At 42.4% G+C, this 17,922-nt stretch overlaps 2 protein-coding genes and 1 long non-coding RNA gene across 3 annotated transcripts in view; 1 reads left to right on the top strand and 2 right to left on the bottom strand.

The window, feature by feature from the left end:
- Positions 1-3,069, bottom strand: part of gpr6 (G protein-coupled receptor 6) — a 16,422-nt gene extending 13,353 nt beyond the window's left edge. The window contains exon 1 of the mRNA XM_010770636.1: positions 2,862-3,069. The gene's annotated coding sequence lies outside the window, so the exon portion shown is untranslated. The remainder of the gene's footprint in view (positions 1-2,861) is intronic.
- Positions 1-17,922, top strand: part of LOC104945015 (protein cornichon homolog 3-like) — a 90,187-nt gene that overhangs the window by 46,031 nt on the left and 26,234 nt on the right. The window lies entirely within an intron of this gene.
- The window catches only part of LOC104945013 (uncharacterized), a 10,093-nt gene continuing 2,569 nt past the window's right edge, over positions 10,399-17,922 (bottom strand). The window contains exons 2-3 of the long non-coding RNA XR_798291.1: positions 15,799-15,804; positions 10,399-10,500 (exon numbers count right to left, since the gene is read on the bottom strand). This is a non-coding gene — a long non-coding RNA (uncharacterized lncRNA). The remainder of the gene's footprint in view (positions 10,501-15,798; positions 15,805-17,922) is intronic.

Genomic DNA, 17,922 nt, shown 5'->3' with positions numbered 1-17,922 from the left:
CCAATAATGGTTTCATTACATTTGAACTTATTACATGTAGTAAACTTACATTATTAATGCAACCAACAAAAAACACCTTCACGGTCACTTACTCGGGGTAATTGGACTATAAATTTGTGGTGAAATTTACCTTCTAGGGGTATCCCGGGGCGCGGGTGAGCTAGCCTAGCATAGCCGGCTATGACTAAAGGCCGCTAGCCGGGTTTTAAGCGCTAGCCTCGTAGTAGAGGAGACAAGGACGCGGAGGAAACACCCCTCCGCTTCACTACGAGGCTAAACAGCTTAAAACCCGGCCTAGCGGCTTAGCCTCTAGCCGGTAATGGCTAGCCTTTGCTCCACCCGCCCGGATACCCCTGAAGGTAAATTTCACCACAAATTTATAGTCATTACCCCGACGTTAAAGTGACCGAAGGTGTTTGTTGTTGGTTGCATTAATAATGTAAGTTTACTACATGTAATAGGTTCAAATGTAATGAAACCTATTATTGGGTTATTATTTTTTTAGTGCCCTCCCCCCCCACTTTACTCGCCTTCCGCGAGGAAGAGAGAGGGAAGGACTGGTCGGACAGCCATGAGTACGTCGAGGTGACTAGTCATTACTCACTGGGCTGTCACTTATTATTTTTATATACATTAATGGATCAAATCGAACAAATCTCTATCTAGTTGTATCGAACTTCACCACAATCCAGATTCGAGAACACACCCAAAGCGAGGCGAGTGCCAGGCCAGTGTCGCCACCTCGACGCACTAAGACTAAGTGTGTGCCAACGTAATGGCGATACAATAACAGAAAAGCCCTGGTGGAATTTTAATGACGGTCTGACCACTTGGTAAACACCGCTCGAAGAAAACGGCTGTTTCTCTTTTTCACAGTACATAAAATGCACGTACGCTCGCCCCGAGGCCGATAGCCGTAAAATCTCTCGTTGGCACTAGCGTCTCTCACCTCATAACCGGCTATAGCTAGCCGCGGCTAGCTTGAGCCTCGTAGGGATTAAATTTATCTTGATAGGATTTTGTTTGAGTCTAAACACAGTATAAAGTTTGTCGACGCGATCTATCACTGAAATGATAGGTTTTGTGTTTGTGACTTGTTAAACATAAGATATAATATAATAACATTATCACTTCACCGTCGTCCCCTCGACAGGCACCACGACTTTGGGTAGTTGAGTTTCGATTTGTGACTATTTTTTTTTTGCTAATTGTCTGACTTGTATTGATATATTCATAACCATGAAAATAAGTGTTTATTCAGTTTATGTTTACTACAACTCTACAGACTACAAAAAGAAGTTTTACTATATGGTAACTAACAATGATCCGTCCTCCGATTTGAGGTTACTGAAGATGGTTCGTCTTCCGTTACGTTTCCCAGTTTACTCCTGAAATCCTAAACGAGTCTTCTTCATGCATGCGGAGGCTCTTAAATGCGACTTTGGCCTCGTTCGGACGCGCCGGCCGTTGTTTCTTTCACATTTTACTTAACCGGTCTCTCCTGACGGCAGAGAAAAATCACGGCGACGGACACGTGGAAGAGTTTCACTTCGGAACCAAAACAACACCGAAGGGTGCGTCCTCCCGCCTGGTCGTCCCCGTCGCCGTCACACTTCGTAACCCGGCAGACCGAGCTCTCCCTCCACTTACACTCCTCGCGCCTCTTCCCTGGCTGTCCCTCTTCGCGCTCCCTCGAAATTTTAGGCGGAATGCAGTGCTCTCTTTCGCGCGCTTCTCTCTCCTATCTTTCTCTCTCTCTACATCTGAAACCTCACAGAGCGTAAAAAAAAGAGAGAGAGGGACCATGTCGCTAGGAGCTAAAGAAACCTTGAACCCTTTACTTTCTTATTGAGGCGAAGAAGGAGTCAAACGGAAGTCAAGAGAGGACCAGTAAAAACTAGAACCCAATGAATGGTGCCAGATAGACTACCAGGAAAAACTCCTGTTTTTCGGTGGTGTTTTGTTCCAGGATCAATATCCACGGGAGAAATGAGCGGAAGCGCTCTCTTTTCCTCTCTCCCTCTCCTGACAGCCTGTCGGTATCTCATGCAGCTCACTGATCCAGTAATGAGTGACCCGACAGTGAATAATAAATATATGTATTACTAGTTTAGCTTGTTCTAGAGATAGATCAAATAGCTAAGTGTGTTAGGTCTAACTCTTGTGTGTTTCGCTCCGCTCACCGGTCCGTCACAGCGGGTGGAGCTGCAGGATTTCTGCTTCACACACGTTGCATACCGCTATGTTATTGTCTTTTTCGGATACCTTAAAATACTGCCAGACTGGTGAAGCCATTTTGGCGAGCTTCTTTTTGCCGCACAAAGAGAAAAGTGTCATGTATTTTACGTCATGCGATCGGCTCTCGCTATTGGCATTTTTAGAGAGCACCGATTGATCGGCAGAGAGTGAGTATTGGCCGATATCGATCGGCGGCCGATCGATCGGAGCATCCCTAATTTAAATGGAACTATCCTAAACAAACTCAGATTTTTGCATATTCAAACAGCTGCCTAGATAGTGACTTTACTATCCAAAACACAAACACTGAACAATTTGTATTCTATATTATATTATTGTAATAGTGAAGTGGCAGCAGGAGGAGCTGTCCGTGGTGCTGAAATCCCATCAACTCAAACTAAACACTGATAAAAAAAAAAACATAACTGAACATAACTATATAAGTATTGGTACTTTTATTCACAAATAAGTCAAATACAAATATGTTGAGATGTCTGATGTTTTCTTCAAAATGATATACATTGATTACTACAGGAGGCTAATACTCCAATGACTTCTACCAAAGCAGAAGCAATGCAAAGTCAAATGAGACTTTAGGATTTTGTCTCAGAAAAGTTACGTACCTCCGAGAATTACGCTGAAACCGGAGCACCTCGTCCGGTGGCAGACAGTGAAAGTGTAAAATGAATTGCAGAAGGACTGCCGTCTCTTTTTTATCTCGCTCCTGTGCACCTTCTCAAGTGAAGCCCTTGGTTTTGTTGTGCTTCCCACGCAGGGGACAGACACGCAGGGCAGCGGCAGTGTGAAGCATTGGCCGTCTGCTCGGAGAGGGAGGTGAATGTGAGGAGCGCGAGAAGGGACCGACAGGAGAAGCGCGAGGGAAGCTTTAAATCCGCCTTACGTCACGAGAGAAAGCGCGCGAGAGAGAGAAGAAAGAGAGAGAGATGTAGACTTTTGATGTCTCTCAATTTTTTTCTCTCTCTCCCTGGTATCAGCGATCTCGCTTTCTTTGGAACTTGGAAAATGAAAGAATAACTCCGGCTTCTTCCTCAGTTGCCTTCAGTTCTCTCCTGGTCATTTTTGATCTTGGGTTACTTACCACGGTCTATCTATGGTCACTTTTTGAGGAAAAAAGCCAACAAAACAAGTCCTAGTTATAGGCATCAGGTTTTGGGAAATAAAGAGTTAAAACAAGCCATTCAATGAGATACTTTAAAAGCGAATTTTTTCTTATTTTTAAGTCAGTTTTTAGTCATTTTTAAATCATGCACTTACTTTCAAAGCCTATCCCAGTTTCATACTGAATAGGTGGAGCAAAAAAGAAGAAAAGGTTGGCTAATTTCAAGGCAGAATCTGAGCTTCAATAGAAAAATGTAAACAAGCCAGCTGTAAAGTTCTCCATATGTTTTTTAATTAACACATTAAAATTAGTTTTCACACAGAATCAATGATAGGATTCAAGTTTTTATTTATTTATTTCACTTACAAGTGGGATTTTAGCGAAGAGAGTTAGTGCCACACGGTTTTCCATTTGTGGTTTGCTCTTTTCCTTACAATGAAAAGTACAATTCTTAAAAAATAAAGCCATTAAACATGATATTTGACAGTGTGTATTTTATTGGCAGGAATAACCAATATCAACCTTCACATTTTTGTGATCAGCAACAAGCCTCAGATTAACATGCTGTTGCTATAGCAACTTGGGATGTATAAAGAGGGCTGGATACAGCGGCTCCTGTTCAGTCCTATGAGTTGCTCACTGGCACTGAGACACAGTTTTATTGCCAGATATAAAACATTGTACCAGTATATTTCACATCCAGGCGGCCAGAGTCAGTTAAAGCTGGTTTTCTGAGCAGCAGTTCGTTGTGCAGAGGGAATTTACTCTGATTTAGGCACTGATCTTAAACTAAATGTTTTATAAAAGGGGGATATTTAGATGCTTTATTATGGAATTCATTTACGCTTAAGAAGAATAAGTAGTAAGAAGGGTAGTTGTAATTCCACCCTTTTGGCCACTGGGGGCTAATTTGCAAATTCAACTGGCATCTTCAATAGCAGTTGGACTTCAGAGTTCAACAGACATTAAACAAAATTCAGAGCATTAAAAAGGTATTTGTTATTTAAATATATTATGGAATAATGGCATTTTGAGCAAGGATGCTCATGGGAAACATTCCCTTTATTTACAACTGGCCAGCTAAAAGGGCCAATGTGCACGGCGCTTATACGACTCTGAATGTCGTTAAGCTCCTTTAACGATTTTGGTCCCTGAATGTCAAACTATGTTATGAGAAGGATCTCTATTTTCTCTATAATTGCCTAAAAGAGCAACAATAATGATGCAAAGACTGAAATAAGCAAACTGACAACTTCAATGTACCTTTAAATACATTCATGTCAATGTTATGAAATATAGATGGTTGCCATCTTGTTGAACCATAAAAGCAGCATGTAACGTAAGTCTGAAACACCAGGTAAATAAAATGTCATATGACAATGGATGAGATGCTGAGATACAGAAGGAGGTAGGGGGAGATTCAAAGCAGCAATATGGTAACCAGTTTTGGTTTCCAGGCAACAGCTGTTTGGCACCTTTGTCAGTGGAGAAGAGGTTGTATTAATTCATAAGCTAAGGGGTCACATTAAGTGCCAAGTGACTCATTTCAGGGACCTAGTCAAACCGCTGAGGACCAAAATACATCTTAGAATCATTTGATTGTTTTCCATGATGGGTTAAACCAAACTAATTACATTTTCCACCTGAACAGAAGCGATGCACCACACAAACATTCAGTTATTTTTGTGATCAAGACCAAAAACAAAGCTGCACCCAAAAATATATCAGTGACCAGATGCATTTAATCATTCATACCCATGTGAGCAGAGAGGTTTCAATGTAATGAGACACCTGCGATTAGGAACATAAAAACAGGGTCTTACATAAAAGACCAAAACAGCCCCCAACCGCCCACAGTCCCCCTGCCCTGCAAACAGAGACAACACTGCTCTCATTTTCACATGCACTCACATGCTCGTTCACAAACAAACCTTTACTTTAAAACCCTTGTAGCGACCCTGGAGAAAAGGTATTTTAATAAGCAGAAGAAACAAAGAAAATACTTGTTATGGAAGATGGTAAGGGAAAGGAGATGGATGTGGTTTGAAAGGCGGTAAAACGCTGGGCGGTAGGAGAGAGGAGGAGGAAAACCAGATTAAAAGTATCTGTGAAAGCTGAAGAGAACATGGCAGGGACACATTTACTGTAAAAGCATCAATTTACCGACAGACGTCTACTTTTTCTCTCAAGATAAGTAGTTTTAACCATTTAGAAAAACCCACACACACGTTATTACTTCTGAAAAGGGTGGAGAGTGGATTGCTCACAAAAAGAATAGTCACATAATCTGAGTGTCTGACCCACTGTAGCGTTATACTGCCTCTGCATATGTCATCATAACCTCAATTTAATGATAATTTTTTTATTATAATAATTTTGTATTTTCCTTCAAAATGTCATATTCAAGTGATTTTGTTTGTGTTTATTTTGTTCACTTGCAGGGCTACCATTGAATCCATTGTTGTTATGTTTGGTATTAAGCTAAGGTAAGTTTGTGTTCAACAATGTTCAACAGTTACACAGATGTTACTTAGTCAATGTCTGTAAATATGATTATGAAAATTAAAACAAATAAGAACACAGCATTTGGAGCTATATGAAGGGAGATACAGTACTACAGAAATTATTTAAAAAAATTATTACCATCATATCTACGTTGCACTACAACCGTTAGAGGCATACAAATTCATTAAAATCTTAATGTCACAAACCTTTGTTCTAATATTTGAACAAACATTACTCACAAGCCACCCTGTATTAATAAAGAGGCAAAATCCACCTCCCAAAATCTCCAATCCATCTTTAAAATGTCCTTAGTTTTTATGTAATAAAGATCTGTACCTGTATCCAATAATGTAAGGGTGGTGGGAAACCAATAGAATATAGATAAAGGGAAAAAAATGCCTTCCCTTATATATGCTGTGTACATAAAACATTTACACACTCAGATTAACTACACCTTTCTTTGGGCCTAAAGCACACATATCAAGAGGATAGACACTCGCTTCTCTTTAAGAGAGATGGTCAATTCTAAATTTCAGCTATCTGTATTGCATTCTTTTCACAGCACTCCAACAGTGCTGCAGGATTTGAAAATGAATTCATGTCCCGTTTTCTCCATACTCCCTTGAGTTCATTAGGTTTAAAAATTCAGTGAGAGTGTTTTTTTAATTCCCTGTTGTACACATGACATGCTGAAGCCCCCCTGAAGCAGAAACCAATGTTCAGCCATTGTGTTGAATGTGTTTGTGCATTACAGGAAAGAAAGTGTTCCTCACATTTCCCATCTTCTGACACCTGTGGTTGAAAGCGGAGCGCTAAGAGTGTGACGGTGCAAAGAGAAAGTGTGATCGACAGAACAATGGGAAAAAGGGTGAGTAACGAGTGTAAAACAAACGTGAGGGAGACAGAAGAGGTGGGCGGGAGTGATGAGGACAATTATGAAGACGCAGGAAAGGAATAATAATCAATTTTAGTGAACAAAATCGAGCACAAACATAAAAGTAGAGGAGAAAAGTGCCTAAAGGAATGAAATCTGTCACATTTTGTTAATAAATAAATGTTTAATTTAGAACTACTGTACACAATATCATCTGACATGTCAAAATGCATTTAGACGAAACAAAATCAGTGTGCGGTTTTGTAAACTAAGGACGAGGTTAGATAAAACGCACAATATAAAAGGCAGACAAAAGAAAAAGGCAAATGACCTGGATACACATTTACATTACATGTACAATATGACTTACATAATGACATTTGTGGATCCACATCGTTTTTGAGAGAGGTTAAAACAACAACAACAAAAGACATCCCAGGCATGGCACTATGTTTTAACAGAATTAATAAAAAAACATCCGAGGTGGAATTTAAAGCATTATAATATGAAGGGATGGATCCAGCATTAAAAAATCATAATACTGATAGTCAAAACAATTCAAATTATTTTGACATGTTCAAAATATACATATAATTGAATATAATTAAAAAAAGAATTGTAGCTAAAATGTAAATAAAGGAAAATGACACACAGAACAAAAAGAAAGCACCATATATTGTAGGCAGCTTGTTGAGGCACATAATGTTTGAAGCTATTAAAACACATTACTTAGATTGCAAATAAAAATAAACCTGCATGGTTTAGTACTTGTACATGACACCTATGCTGTACATGCGCCATTGTCTTCACTATGGACAGTCTACTCCCTGCAGAAACAACCAAAGAAGTGCGAGAAAACATCTCTTTCGCCTTCTTTACAAACTTACCGTCGTGTCAAAATGTTACTACGCGCTCTGATTGGACTTGATGATCTGCATATTGTCCGTGTCTCACATGTATCTGTTCTTGACGTACTCCCTGTACATCATCATGTCCCCTCTGCACAGCAACCTAACCTGGCCCTCCCCCGTCATCACATGAATCTCAAACTCATCACGGCTGTCCCTGACCACCTGGGGGGGGGACACGCTGTAGATGCTGTCCTCCGGAAAGCAGGACACCGGCTCTCTGAGAGACAGGGACAGGGGAGAAGAAAAAAATATAATGGATTTAGTGAATAACTCAATTTGGACAATTCAAGTGGTGGTGGAGCACGAAGCCATGGTAACCTACAGTTGTTGCTGGTCAAAAAGAGTACCAAGGACTGGAAAAATGTTTTAATCTAACAACATCTTGGGTAAATCAGCTGGAGAGAGTGAGTCAATGGCTGCTTTTGCAGGAGAATAACTCATATTTCTTGCAGGAACTAGAAAGCATGTCTCATCCTCTGGAGGGTGGATTATTAGCTGGTCAAGTTATCCACTCAGTGCAGCAGCTGCTGCTCAGACACACCGCTGCATTTCAAATGAAGCCCCCTCATTATGGGCTGTAATAAATCCACAACACAAGCTCTGGTAAATCAAAGAGGCCTTGACATAAATTATTAACACATTAAGTATCATTATTGAGTCCTCGATTGATTTTTAAAGGAGTAATTCACCCCTGCAAAGGATCATTTATACATAATTTAGTAAATGATGTATAAATGTAAATGACATTTACTCATCTCTTGAAGAAAATGCTTGAATCCACGGTCATGAGAGAAAAATAAAAGGAGTTCCGATAAATTGACATAAATGGAGGGCAGTCTAAACATCCATCAACAAACTCTCGTACAACTCTTACATGGGGCTGACTAGATGATATACAAATGGTCATTTCGTTAAGTATTCCTTTAATGTTTATTAAAGCTCTAACAAGGTCAGAAAGGCTGGTTAGGGTGTTGGCTACATATAAATGATGAATATGTTTATCTTTTGAATTAAATTAGGTAACATAAGTCTAATTTGGTAACATACGTAAGTCTAATAATGATTACAGGTTTCGTAAAATATTTGATAGCACTTGTATCACACGTGAAAACACTATATTAGTCAGGTCACGGCTGTCCATTCATCTGGAACTGTGATTTATAAGCTGATTATAATTTGAAGCGGAAACAAATTAGCACAGCTCACTGAGGCTCTCAACAGGAATCTGTATTCCTAACGCTTCCGCTTTATCTCCAGCTTTGCCTATCTGTCCTCAATAGAGGAACCACACAGAGGGAAGTGTCGGACCAGAGGGCTCCAAAAGGTGAAAAAAAGGGAATAGGGTGTCATAACAGTTTTAGAATAGCACTGTTGCACAACAGAAGAAACACCTGGCTCGTGGACCCAGTGGGCCTGACACGAGAATCAGAGAAACGGACCAATGAACGGCCAGAGAGATGAAAGGTAAACATATAGGCGGACCAGGAGGGATGTAAAAGGATGAAGAGACGTTAGGAGTCCCTGCTGACCGAGGTAACTGGTGAACACTACTCTCAGTCTGCCTCCTGTGTGACATGCATACAAAACTAATTATCCTGTAAATGGCATTTCCTTTGCGAAAACATATTATGTAAAGAAAATGAAAGGCATGTGTTTAATGAAAGGCGTGATAGAAAAACAAAGCCGAACACACTTTTAAAGTCACTTGACCTCCTGTGAACTCCTGGACAGTTTTGACCAAGTGTTCTCCGCCCAGTTCGTGTACATTTCACATGACCTTCAACATTTCTTCTTTTGAACAGTGATCATTTGCTCTAACTGGCTTTTTAGACATAGTTGTCCTCTTCAAGAAATCTTCTCTTCACCTCTAAACACTGTCTCTAACTGTGCATTCACGTAGCAAAGTGCAGCACAACATGAAGGAACCACAGGTATATCATTGTCTTCTCTCCACACCATTTTTAAACTCTGTACAGGTAACATTTCAACCATTTCTGTTTCATGTTCCATCAGCACATCTTGCCCTCTGGATGTATTCTTTCGAACCAAACAATTAAACCACCTCCTTCTGAATCTTCCCGTGAAAGCCAGTGATTGAAATACATACTAAGTCTATATATTCTGAAGAGCCATTTTGCCATTTGAATGCTTTCTGGGATGTTAGTGAGAGTGGGAGCTGGAAAGAAAGAAAGCAAGACAAAGAGGGAAGTGACTAATGCATCTGTGTGGCTGCACATCGCCATGGCACGTGTGGTTGGGCTGTGCAACCGGTGGAGGAAATAATGCTTGCTGTGACACGGCTGCAGCATGGATGCAGAGATGGAGATAAAAAAGTGCACGACTAGACGGCTCCTCGGAGATCACTCGGTGCATCAATTGTGTTTAACTGCTGTAAGGCTGATGGGACATCCTGGGAACTCTCTGTCAGTGCCTCATTCAACATGTTGAATTTGGATCTCTGCTGCTTGACATCCTGCTTGAAGAACCATTTTTTGTATACGTTTAATACATTATTTATAATTTCTTGATTGTAATGTGTTTGTTTGTCTTTTCTGTACACACATCTATTGCCCTGTACATCGAAGGAGAAGGATCCCTCCTCTGTTGCTCCTCCTGAGCTTTTCTTACCTATTCAAATGTTTCTCCTCATCAATCAATCAATTAATGCAGGGTATATGCAGGAATCCTGAAGTCACATTTAAGACCTTAGGCGCGTTCACACCGCAGTACTTTTCCCACTTTAGTTCTGATATAGTTCCGAAATGTCGCGTTCACAACAAAAAGAGCCGGAACTAAAATGAGTTCATGAGAACCTTTTTTGCCCCTTTTTCACGTCCCTGCTAGAGACAGGACTTCTGTGGGAGAAAAGGTTCGTGGTCGATTGGCTGGGCGGAATGCAAACCCGCCCGGTCAACTCCCAAACTTTGTGGAAGCGGCAATTTTTATTTCCTTGCATTAGCCATTAGTTAGCTTAGCATTAGACAGCCGCGCGAACGCAGAGAGAACTAACTTATGGCAACACCAAAATAAAAGCCATGGAGCGGGGAAGATGAGGATGGTGTCGGCGTTCTGGCGTTTACTCTGAGTCCCGGCCGCTTCTACTGAAGGCAATCCCAACACTCCGGGGACCTACTCCGGCCAGGGATTTCGGGCGGCGTATAACGCCGTGAAGTTGTTTGCGGGCCTGCCGGCAACCCCAAAGCAGAAAGAAAGACAGAAGTGACGTCAGCGGCTTCATTTGCCTAATCCTCCCTCAGGGTACTTTTCCGGTGTAACGCCTATCTGTACTTAGTTCATGGAACTAAAGAGTTCATGAACTATAGTTCTGAATGAACCTTTGTCGGAAAGTCTCGCGGTGTGAAAGCGCCTCTTGTTTAAGCGCCTTTCCATACATTTAAGACCTCATCGCCACTTCTTCTAACCTTACATTGGCGACACCCTCACCTCACATTGCTAGTTACGTATTTGCTTTTCCTGCCTCGGGCTTATTTCCAACCATTTGGACGCAGACTGCATTCCCCACGATGTTGTTTACCAACCGGTGTAAACGGAGCTGTCGCAGCGCTATCAAGCACGTTAGAGCGTGCAAGTCTGTTCAGATGACGTCAATCCAACGGGATGCATAATAAAACTCCACAGAATCCTCACACCTACCAATGATTACATTCCAGCAGACTTTAGACCCAGTCTTTGGACTTACTTATACTTATCATATGGAGGCGGTTAACAGGAGGCTAACAAAATGTTAGACTTGGAAATGCGTTTACTACGTTTTTAATAGCCTTTATTTCGCAACTTATTTATTCAACTGTTATACTTTTAAGACCCGTGGTGCACCCTGTAGATGGTTGTTTTTATATGCCCAACATCAACTTGTACAATTTGTCTCAGGCGACGTTACAGTTTGTACAGATCGATGATACGCACTCTGTCCTTGGACCCTCACATCGGACAAGACAAAGCTCAAGGAAACCCCCCGTAATGGGGAAAATGGAAAGAAACCTCGATGAGAGAACAGGAGAGGGACCCTCTCCCAGGAGGACACACGTGCAATAGATGCTGTGTACAATGAAAAGATATCACATGCACACCACAAGTAGTCCAAATGGTTGAAAATGCTCCTCCTTAGCAAAGTGAGAAGACCAGGAGGGCTGTCTTTTGCTGTCTGATGTGAAGCCCTTTGTGGATTTGTGCTATGGGGCCTATAGTACATACTTGCCGTTGTAGAATGTTTGCGTGATATTTGACAAGAGTTGGATAACAAAATCGACATAATGCAACATAAGGCTTGCATCCACGGTGGTGAGATAAAGACTGGATTGGTGTGTTCGGTTCATTTGCACGTGTTTTACCACACGTGATGATGTTTGCTTGGTTTATGTGTTCTGTTCTCTTCCACCGCTGTGCTGGCTCCGCCAGATGTGCAAACCTGCGGAAGAGAAAGAGCAAAAATGAAAGGCAATATTACTGCACAAAGAGTTTATTCACAACGATCACGGGGTGGGGTCATGTTCCGCATATGCGTTATCAAAAGCCATAACAAAATGTAATGGAACGGTTACTTCATCCGAGATGACCCTTTATTTAGGTTTATATTCAATTTTTCAATAAAAATACTCAAGACAATGTATTTGTCAAGTTCTTGGAGTCATTAATCTTATTTCCCGCAGGTTCTTTCCCTCGGCGCAAACACGACATAAATGCAGACAGGTGTGAGAATTCCCCTCTGCTTTTGCTTTATAATTTTTTTTTTTATGCGCTGTTAGCGGCTTTCGCGCTTAACATCCTTGGAGCCATTCCAACTGCGTGCCTCAATAATTAAATGTGTTGTCTTCTCTATGTGGGAGGAACACATGAACATATTCTCCATGGGAAATTTGATTTTGTTATTTTGGTAATGTCCCTGTTCAATGCACGCTCCCAATTGTGGCCCTGATCATTTAAAGACGTTAGTTAACCTTTTTATGGGAATGTTAGTTGTATTCTTTTGTTTGCCTGTCCTGTCTGATACTTTTCCTATCTGATCTCTCATCTCTACACTGCCGGATCTTTCTCTCACTGAACCTTCTGGTCCTTTGGACATAATGCTTAGAGAGCGAGGACACTTTATGCAAAAGCATTGGAGTTGCTCCATGTCTCGTGTTTATCGATTGACCGGTTTCGTTTCAAAAGTGCATTCCACTCTCTATTTTGCATGAAAACCCTATGTGTGGTGGTCTGGCTAACCCCCCCAAAGAGTCTAGCAAGTCCAAGGGGTGTATATTAAAGTTAAAAAGTACCGAAAAAAATTATTTCCAGATACCAACCAGAAAGGAAAATTCCAAGTTTTAAGGATTCAAAACCAAAACACCATTTTTTGCTTTCGTTTTGTATTGCAAACAAGAGATGTTAGAATATAAATGATGTTTGCCCATGCTTATTAATTCATTTATAATATGTCGCATGTATTGTTGAAACATGCATGGCACAATTCCATCTTGCTTGATATTGCTTCCAATAACAGGGGTCATACAGCGAGTACCAAAATATTCCCTGGGTCGACAATTATCGGTTCAGCTTGTGTGAGCTATTTCAGCACCTCAAATGGCTCACACTGTGACAGATGAGGTTTGGCTTGCACAGACAGAGTGAGGTTGTGTTCATGTTCGAGCCTGCCGACGGCAGTTTCACTGGTGGTCACCAGCTCAATCCATCACAAGGTGGGACCAAAACAGGGGGAGATACATTAATGCGTCAGAGGACAGGGGGAAAAAAGGAACCCAAGGTGAAGGAAGGAAGAGGCGGACAGAGCGAAATCGTCAGAGAGAGGAGCAAACAGCAGGTCAGAGTAGACGTCCGCATCACCTTGAGGGCTGCTGATAGCTGACAGCCTCCTCCCCCCCTCTGAGTTAAAGGCAACGTTGCAGACACAGAGGAGCACTTGCCTCAGGAGTATGCTTTAGCAATGGTGTCAAAATATGCTCACACTGAGCGCTGAAGCCAAACAACACCAGTGAACGACGGCGTGGAGCACTTAAGTATGGAACACGATAAACTTCAATGTTTAAATGGTGCCTCTCTGTGTCATCAACACTGACCTTATTTCTATGTCAGGCTGTCTCAGCAAGAAATTGGAAGTATGTGATAAGTCTTTTTTGTTGTATGCAATGAAAAAACAAAATGTGACGCATCTCTGGATTCGATTACAACACTAATATTGCAAGCCTTTATTATTTTATATTGCTGATTATGGCTACGGCTAAGCAAACCTCAATGGTCCTATCTTATTGTAAATCATGAAAGTATTGACTGAGTGGGTGTTACGAATCATTGAAATCTTCTAATTACTCGAACAACTGCAAGGTTCACATGAGCGTTGAAAAACACTCAGCCTTGGTTCAGTAAATACTCACAAGTATGGGGTGACTGCTGATCTGACTGCTTGTCCAGAGGACCGTCTTTGACACCCTCCATCGGGGTAGGCTAAGACACAGAGAGAATTCTTCAACGGCAAGCTGTCCAGAGTGCAGTTTCAAAGCACATCCAGCAAGGTCTGTGGCAGGGGGAATGGGCAGGAACGCTGCAACAACCAAAGCGAGATGACCGCCAGCTCATTACAGCATTGTGAAGAAGAGTCCTCCAGGATTTGGGGGCTTCAAGACGAGGGCTGATAGCTGGAGTCCAGGTACTCAAAGTCACTGCGTTCACAGAAGTGTCCGGGAATGGGCTACAATAGCCGTCTTCCATGGGGTCAAAGCCACTCTAATCAAGACAACCGGAAGAGGCAGTCTGCTTGGGGCTAAAAAAGAAAAGAGCACTGGACAGTTTCACAGTGGTCCAATAGTTCCTCTTTTCGACGAAAGCAAGTTTTGTTTTCATTTGGAAGTTTTGAAGGCCGCCCAGCAGAGTCTGAGAAAAGGCTGGGAGGCAGCAAAATCCAGTGCTTGAACAAAGCCAGTGTGACGTTCCCACCAGTCAGCGAATGCGTTTGGGCGGCTATGTCGAGCTGGCTGGTTTGGTCCACTGTTTTCATCAGAAGCCAGGTAAAAGCAGCTGCATGTAGCCATGAGACTTTTAGGCACTATCATGCTTCCGTCTGCTGATAAAGCGCTCTAATGGAGATGAGGAATTCATTTTTCCAGCATGATTTGGCTTACTGCCCAGCGAGTGCCCAAAACCACGCGGGGTAAGCTGGTTGTATGCTGACCATGGGCATTTACTGTCCGTCGATTGGCCTGCAAATTCCCGCTGACCTGAACGCCCATAGAATATGTTTGGGGGGTGATTGGTGAAGAAGAAGCTGAAGTGACACCAGAGCCACAGATGCTAGAGAGCTAAGCCGGCTATTTGTGAAGCATCCTGGCATTCCCATAACATCCACCCCGTCGCGAATGCCGACAGGCTGATGTGCCTCCATGTCCACGTCGCGCTTGATGCAGTAAATGCCGGGTGCAAAAGGATTCGCGCAACCAGTCTGAGTGGCATTAGATGGGACGTTTTCAAAGTTTTGATTGGTTTTGTGTGCTACATCTTTTTTTACTTGGTCTGGGGAACTTATTTCTTTAGTTTTTTGAGATAGATTTGGTTTCTTAAGCTGGGGTATGCCATATCGGGCAATATTAGGGAGATAAAAGGTGCAATCATTTCGGTTGATTTGAGATGAATGGAGATGTATGACCATTTTTGTTTTTTAATTTGCGTATTACAGCAGATAAAGAAGGCTTTACTGGACGAATATTTAATTGTCTGAGACGAGTCCGTTTGTAGAAGGGCAGATACATCTGAGCGTGTAGGTTGAGTTGGTGTCTCTAGCGATTCATCATGCCATCACAAGGTCGCAAACTCTTATACTTGGTATTTCAATGGGGGTGATTTAGCATGTTCATAGCTTAAGATAGATGGTGTGGGACACTATTTCTGTTCTAGGGAATCTGGGCAACTTGTTTAAAGTTGCGTAACACTGAATTGGTCGAATAATAAGTAATAATGGTTGGTTGACCGGTGAGACTATGATTATCATTTGAAGTGAAGAACCCAAGCGTTTAGAAATGTGCCATTGTTTTGAATATTGTGAAAAAAAACCACGTAATGGCTAAGGTGGGATTTGCCATGTTATATAGACTTTGTCAACATGGACTGTAAAGGTGGTGTAGGGGTTGGAGAGCTTACACTAGACACTGTGGTTATAGGTGGAGAAGTGCCGGGTGCGGTGTCGGTGGAGATCAGTTCCGTTTCGTAAAGTGAGCAGGTCTGTTTTCAGCGGAGATCCGCAGGAGCGAGATGTTGGGAGTGTCATATTGCTCCTTTAGGGCTGACTGCTGCAGTCGATCTCTCTGTAAAGGGATGGAGAGAGGTAGGGTGATAACGCTATTGTGCATGTGACTAAAGGCACAAACAGAATGGGATGTTATGATGAATATCCAAAGCACTCATTCAGCGGGAGAAGCTGGGTCTTGCTGAGCTCGGCAAATCAAATTGAGCGGCACTCAACAGTCGCACGAGGACTAGTGGGTAATGCAGTTCAGCCGCTTCTCTACAACTTTCCTCTACTTTTAGATATGAGTAACGGGGTGTTGTCTATTAGAGGTCATCTAATAGCCGCTGGTTCCACACCGTTGGAGTACTTTGCCATTTAGTGCTCTGGAGGTCGTTTGTAGTGTAGTTCCGAAGGCGCGGCGCGGCACGAGAGCCGGGAAGACGGTAAGAGGTGAGAGGGAAGCTTGCAGCCCCCTTTTCCGGGGGACTCTGCAGTGCGGTCTCGTGGAGAAAGAGCGTGATATTATCGGTTGGTCGGTGTGGTTGGAGAGCAGGCGGGCCCGGGTAAAACGAGAAATAGAAGTGGTGAAGCACCGTTATTTTTATTTCCTCGCGTATTTAGTCATTATTGAGCATGTTAGCATTAGTCCCAGCGCAGCAAAACGGCAGTTGTGTGAGAGCGGTACTTGGTTATGGCGATACCATCAAAATTAAGATACGATGTGGTTAGCTTGTGGGCGGTGAGATGTAGGATTTTGTGGTTTCAGTTGGTGTCTGGCGTTTTCTGGCGATTACCGGAAAGGCTTCAGTGGAGCTGCTGGGTTTTATGTGTCTCAGCAGCTCTGAAGCCATGTCGCCACTCCGGGATTCCTTGCAGGGGATTTGGGCTGCCTTATTCAGTAGTTTCGTGTGAACGTGTCTGGGTGGTTCCTGCTCGTCCAGAGTTAATACCCTAAGCGAATGCAGAAGAAGATGACGTCAGCGGGCTTCCTTTGTGGTAATCAGCCCCCAGGACTTATCCGGGGATGCTTTACACTGCGTTATTATTATATTGTGACGCTGATCTGTTGACTTTGTTTCTCGGAACTATGGATTTCTGAATGAACTAATGTCTCTGGGATGAAACCGGAAGTTACTGCGTGTGAAAGCGCGCTTATGAATGCCCTCTGATTGTTGTGTCGATGAGGTGGCTTCGTTGTTCGTGTACATGTTGGCGTCTCCTGGGGCGTCTTCTGTTACGTTCATATGTAATATCATGATTACTGAACAGGGTGAGTCAGTATTTAGAATAAGGTCAGAGCGGTTCAAGCTGAGGCTTTTATATGCAAGAGTAACTGTTTTGATCAGAATTTGCGCTCATTACCACGTTTCGAAATAAAAAAAAAGACATACATTTATTTAAAACGGTTGGGCGGAGGAGGGCAGGTAGGCTTATGCTTTCTGTTAGGAATTGTACAATTATTTGGCACAATGTGTTAATATCTTAGTTCTTAATAGAGGTCCCCATTAACCATTCCAGATCGTCTATGTGGACTGGTCAGTTTCCCGACAGGCGGATAAGAGCTTTATGGTTACTACACGTTCTGACTTTGAAACAGAGCGCGGGTGATTCATGGGGGCGGGCTAGGCGAGAAATTGGGGTTATTATATCTGGTATTTGTATTCGTTACTTATGGGTTCTTTCAGAATGTGGTATGCGGATACCTTCCTATTGGGGTTCGTTGGTGTTGTAGTACTGCGGGGTATCGTGGCGGTTATTGTATTGTTTATGGAATAAAAAAGGTACTGGCATGTTAGTTATTGGGCATTTTAAACAATTTTCTTGTTCTTAGTGATAGTAGATGGATACTACTTAGTTCAAAGGTTGGTGATGTTACAGTGAGGTCTGGGATCTATTTATAAATGGAAAAATAAACGTTGTTGTGCTTCTTCTTTTCTCGGTTTCCCCTTTCTTTCTGACGGAGGCGCCGTCTCCGTCTCGTGCCTGCTCTCGCGTTGAACTGGTAGATATGTTGAGTTCCCGTAAGGAGAGTAACATA

This window comes from Notothenia coriiceps, unplaced genomic scaffold, assembly GCF_000735185.1.
Source record: "Notothenia coriiceps isolate Sejong01 unplaced genomic scaffold, NC01 NC01_scaffold00009009, whole genome shotgun sequence".
NCBI lineage: Eukaryota > Metazoa > Chordata > Actinopteri > Perciformes > Nototheniidae > Notothenia > Notothenia coriiceps.
The sequence above is the reverse complement of the archived record's forward strand: the minus strand, read 5'-3'. Positions and strand labels throughout refer to the sequence as shown.